The sequence below is a fragment of the Ursus americanus genome, chromosome X (genome assembly GCF_024610735.1).
Source record: "Ursus americanus isolate L20-20 chromosome X, mUrsAme1.1.p, whole genome shotgun sequence".
Classification (NCBI taxonomy): Eukaryota; Metazoa; Chordata; class Mammalia; order Carnivora; family Ursidae; genus Ursus; species Ursus americanus.
The window spans coordinates 80,306,522-80,312,294 of record NC_142164.1 but is presented as its reverse complement, the minus strand read 5'-3'; the positions used below and the strand labels follow the sequence as shown (position 1 = coordinate 80,312,294).

The 5,773-nt window shown below is 36.1% G+C and overlaps 1 pseudogene; it reads left to right on the top strand.

Annotated features, from left to right (window-relative positions):
- The first annotated feature begins 1,166 nt into the window (after nucleotides 1–1,166).
- Nucleotides 1,167–2,639, top strand: LOC123796408 (putative elongation factor 1-alpha-like 3 pseudogene; annotated as a pseudogene).
- Nucleotides 2,640–5,773: the final 3,134 nt, after the last annotated feature.

The following is a 5,773-nucleotide window of genomic DNA, read 5'->3' as shown; positions in this document are numbered from 1 at the left end:
AGAAGAAGTGCTATATATATAATGGAATATTATTCAGCCATAAGTGAGAATGAAATCTTGCCATTTGCAATGACATGGTTGGAACTAGAGAATATAATGCCAAGAGAAATAAATCAGTCAGAGAAAGACAAATACCACATGATTTCTTCACTCATATGTGGAATTTAAGAAACAAAACAAGAAAGGAAAAAATGAGAGAGTCAAAGAAAGGGACAGACTTTTAGTTATAGAGAACAATCTGATGGTTATCAGAAGGAAGGGGAGGGGGTGGGTGAAATAGGTGTGGAAATTAAGGAGTGTACTTGTGATGAGAACAGGGGATCCATGGAACTGTTGTATTAGTATATTGTACACCTGAAACTAATATAACACTGTATGTTAACTAACTGGAATTAAAATAAAAACATTAAAAATATAATAAAAATAAAAAATAAAGTCTCCCCCTCCAAAAAAAATTAAAAATTTTTAAAAATTAGCACAAATCTTTCTCAGTCTCTTCCAAAAAGTAGAAAATATTTCCTAACTCATTCTGTGAGGTCAGCATTACCCTGAAAATAAAACTAGACCAAGATACTACACGAAAACTACAGACTAATATCCCAAATTAATATAAAAGCAAAACTCCTCAACAAAATACTAACAAACCAAATCCAGCAGCATACTTAAAGGATTATACACTAGGATCAAGAGGGATGTATCTCAGGAATGGGAGAGTGATTTCATATATGATAATCAGTAAAACCACATTAATATAATAAAAGGGGAAAATACATGATCAGCCCAATTGATGCAGAAAATGCATTTGACAAAATCTAGCATCCTTTTATGATAAAAAACTCAAAAAAATAAATAATAGGAGGGAACTTCCTTAACAATATATAGAGCATTTAAGAAAAAAACTTAAGATCAGACTCAATAAGCTCAGTGGTGAAAGTATGAAAGTTTTCCCTTTAATATCAGGGATAAAAGAGTGTTCCTGCACTTGTCACTTCTATTCAACATTGTACTGGAAGTTATAGCCTGAGGAATTAGGCAAGTAAAAAAAAATGACATCCAAATTGAAAAGAAAAAATTTAAACTATCTCTATTCACAGACATCATGATCTTATACATAAAAAATCCTGATGGCTTTTTCACAATGGGTTTGCTGCCAGAACACAGGTGTGAAAACCACCGCTCAACCTAAACCAAAATGGGAAAGGAAAAGATTCACATCAACATCGTCATCGTGGGACACATAGATTCGGGCAAGTCTACCAGTATTGGTCATCTGATCTACAAATGTGGTGGGATCAACAAAAGAACTATTGAGAAATTCGAGAAGGAGGCTGCTGAGATGGGAAAGGGCTCCTTCAAGTATGCCTGGGTCTTGGATAAACTAAAAGCTGAACATGAACGTGGTATCACCATCGATATTTCCCTGTGGAAATTCGAGACCAGCAAGTATTATGTGACCATCATTGATGCCCCAGGACACAGAGACTTTATCAAAAACGTGATCACAGGCACATCTCGGGCTGACTGTGCTGTCCTGATTGTTGCTGGGGGTGTTGGTGAATTTGAAGCAGGTATCTCCAAGAATGGGCAGACCCGTGAGCATGCCTTTCTGGCTTACACACTGAGTGTAAAACAACTAATTGTTGGTGTTAACAAAATGGATTCCACTGAGCCACCCTACAGCCAGAAGAGATACGAGGAAATTGTTAAGGAAGTCGGCACCTACATTAAGAAAATTGGCTACAACCCCAACACAGTAGCATTTGTGCCAGTTGCTGGTTGGAATGGTGACAAGTGCTAACATGCCTCGGTTCGAGGATGGAAATTCACCCATAAAGATGGGAACACCAGTGAAACCACACTGCTTGAAGCTCTGGATTGCATTCTGCCACCAACTCGTCCTACTGAGAAGCCCTTGTGTCTGCCTCTCCAGGATGTCTATAAAATTGGTGGTATTGGTGCTGTCCCTGTGGGCCGAGTGGAGACTGGTGTTCTTAAACCTGGCATGGTGGTCACCTTTGCTCCAGTCAATGTTACAACAGAAGTAAAGTCTGTTGAAATGCACCATGAAGCTTTGAGTGAGGCTCCTCCTGGGGACAAGGTGGGGTTCAGTGTCAGGAACATATCTGTCAAAGATGTTCGTCATGGCAATGTGGCTGATGAGAGCAAAAATGACCCACCAATGGAAGCAGCTAGCTTCATGGCTCAGGTGATTATCCTGAACCATCCAGGCCAAATCAGTGCTGGATATGCACCTGTGCTGGATTGTCACATAGCTCACATTGTTTGCAAGTTTGCTGAGCTGAAGGAGAAGATAGATCATCGTTCTGGAAAAAAGCTGGAAGATGGCCCCAAGTTCTTGAAGTCTGGTGATGCTGCCATCATTGATATGGTTCCTGGCAAGCCTATGTGTGTTGAGAGCTTCTCTGACTATCCTCCTCTGGGCCGTTCTGCTGTTCGTGACATGAGACAGACGGTTGCTGTGGGTGTCATCAAAGCAGTGGACAAGAAGGTAGCTGGAGCTGGCAAGGTCATCAAGTCTGCCCAGAAAGCTCAGAAGGCTAAATGAATATCGTCCCCAATACCTGCCACCCCAGTCTTAATCAGCGGTGGAAGAACAGTCTCAGAACTATTTGTGTCAATTGGCCATTTAACTTTAATAGTAAGAGACTGGCTAATGATAACAATGCATCATAAAACCTTCAGGAGGAAAGGAAAATGTTTTGTGTACCATTTGTTTTTTCATGTGTGTGCAGTTTTAAGTTATTAGTTTTTAAAATCAGTACTTTTTAATGGAAAAAACTTGACCAAAAATCTGTCACAGAATTTTGAGAGCCATTAAAACACAAAAGTTTAATGAGAAAAAAAATCCTGATGAATACATGTACACACACACACTATTCGAGTTAATTAAAATATGTAGTGAAGCTGTAAGATACAAAATCAATACATAATCATCAGTTGTAGTTTTCTACCCCAGCAATGACAACCAAATAAGAAATGAAGAAAAAAAATAATTCCATTTATGATGACATTATAAGGAATGGAATACTTAGGGATAAATTAACAAAAAAGACTTATAGTACTGGTAACAGAAAATTACAAACATTGATAAAAGAAATTAGAGAAGGGGCGCCTGGGTGGTGCAGTCATTAAGCGTCTGCCTTTGGCTTAGGGAGTGATCCCGGCGTTCTGGGATCGAGCCCCACATTAGGCTCCTCCACTGGGAGCCTGCTTCTTCCTCTCCCACTCCCCCTGCTTGTGTTCCCTCTCTCGCTGGCTGTGTCTCTCTGTCAAATAAATAAATAAAATCTTTAAAAAAAAGAAATTAGAGAAGACAAAAAAAATGGAGAGCAATATTGTGTTAATAGATTGGAAGACTTTGTATTGTCAAAATGGCAATATTCCTGAAAATGATTGACGGATATGAGGTAGTACCTATTACCTCTTTTGAAGAAATGGAAAATCTCAACCTAAAATTTATATATAATTGCAAGGGACCTTAAATAAAATATTGAAAAAGAAAAATCAGGTAGATGGATACACAATTCCCAATTTCAAAACTTAGTATAAAACTTCAGGAATCAAAACAGTGTGAACTGGCGTAAGGATAGACATATAGATTAATGGAGTTGAATGGAGGGTTCAGAAATAAACCCATACATACATCTATGGTCAATTGATTTCTGACAAGGGCACCAAAAGCATGCAATTGGGAAAGAATTGTCTTTTTTAAAAAATATGTTGAAAAAACTGGATATCCATATGCAAAAGAATGTAGTTGGATCCTTCTTCTATATACAAAAATTAATTAAAAATGGATCAAATTCATAAATACAAGACCCCAAACTATAAAAGTATTAGAAGAATATTTAGAAGTAAGTCTTCATGACTTTGGATTTGGCAATAGTTTTTTAGATATTTCACCAAGAGTATAAGGAATAAAAGAAAAAAATACATTGGGCTTCATCAAAATTAAAAACTTTTGTGCATTAAGAGACACTATCAAGAGAATAAAAAAACCCTCCTGGAATGGAAAAGAATATTTGCAAATCATAGTTTTGACATGTGTCTAGTATCCAGAATATATAAAAAGTCTTACAACTGAATTACAAAAGATAATCCAATTAAACGGCAGGCAAAGAGCTCAATAGACATTTCTCTGAGGTAGACATAAAAATGACTAGTAAGTCCATGAAAAGATGTTTGACATCACTGCTATAAACTGAATGTTTATATCCCCCCTAAATTCATATGTTGAAACCTAACCCCCAATGTAACTATGCTAGGAGGCTGGACCTTTAGGAGGTGATTAAGTCACAAGGGTAGACCTTCATGAATGGAATTCTTGCCCTTATAATAGAGGCCCCAGAGAGCTCCCTCATCTCTTCCACTATGTAAGGTTACAGTAAGAAGTTGACCATTTATGAGGGAGGAAGGAAGCTCTCACCAGACACTGAATCTGCCAGCATCTTGATCTTAGACTTTCTATCCTCCAGAGCTGTCAGAAATAAATTTGTTTTTTTATAAGCCACTCAGTCTATGGAATTCTGTTTTAGCAGCTTAAACGGATGAAGACAATCATTAATCATTAGGAAAATACAAATCAAACTGCAATGAGATATCACTTCACACCTACTGGGGTGGCTATAATATAAAAAATGGAAAATATTAAGTTTGAAAAGGATATGGGGAAATTAGAACACTTATACATTGCTGGTGGGAATATAAAATGGTTCAGCTGTTTTGGAAAACAGTTTGGAGTTTCCTGAATAAGTTCAATATAGAATTATCATATAACCCAGCAATTTCACTCCTGGTTTTATATCCAAAATAATTGAAAATAGATGTTCAAGGGAAAATCTGTACACAAATGTTCATACCAGCACTATGCACAACAGGAAATCAACTGATGAATGAATAAACAAAATGTGATATATCCATACAATAGGATATTACTCAACCATAAAAATGAAGTATGGATACTTTCTACAACATGGATAAACCTTAAAAGCATTCTGCTAATTGAAAGAAGTCAGGCATGGAAGGCCAGATAGTGTATGATTCCATTTGTACAAAATATCAAGAAAAGGTATATTTATAGAGACAGAAGCTATATTAGTGGTTACCAGAGACTAGGGGAAAAAGACAATGTAGAATGTAATTGGTATAGGGTTTCCTTTTGGGGTGATGAAAATGTTCTGGAACAAGATAGAGTTGATGGTTGTACAACCTTTTGAATGTAGTAAATGCCACTGACTTGTATACTTTATAATAGTTAAAATGGTAAATTCTATGTTATTTGTATGTTACCACAACAAGAAAAGAAAAAAACCCAATGTATTGTTTTGGTCAGTAGTCCCAAACTTGATGAACCTTGCTCTAGGGAATTAAAAACATATACTTAACTTTCATAGTCTACCTAAAAGTAATATTTTACCACTCTATTTGGGATGTTGAAACTGTTACTTAATAGGTACATTTACCTTGCCTTCTTCATGCTGTAATTATTTTATATATTACATCTACATATATTGAAAATCCATCAAACATTTTTATAATTTTTGCTATCAACTATAATTTTTAAAAACTCAAGAGGACAAAAATAATCTATTATATTTACCCAGATGTTTATTGTTGCTTTTGTTCTTCCTTCATTTCTGCTGTTCCACATTTCCTTTTGGTTAAATTTTCTTCCTGTCTAAAAAACCTCTTTTTACTATTCTTTTAAGGCATTATCTGCTGGGTATAAATACTCTTAGATTTACTTTATCTG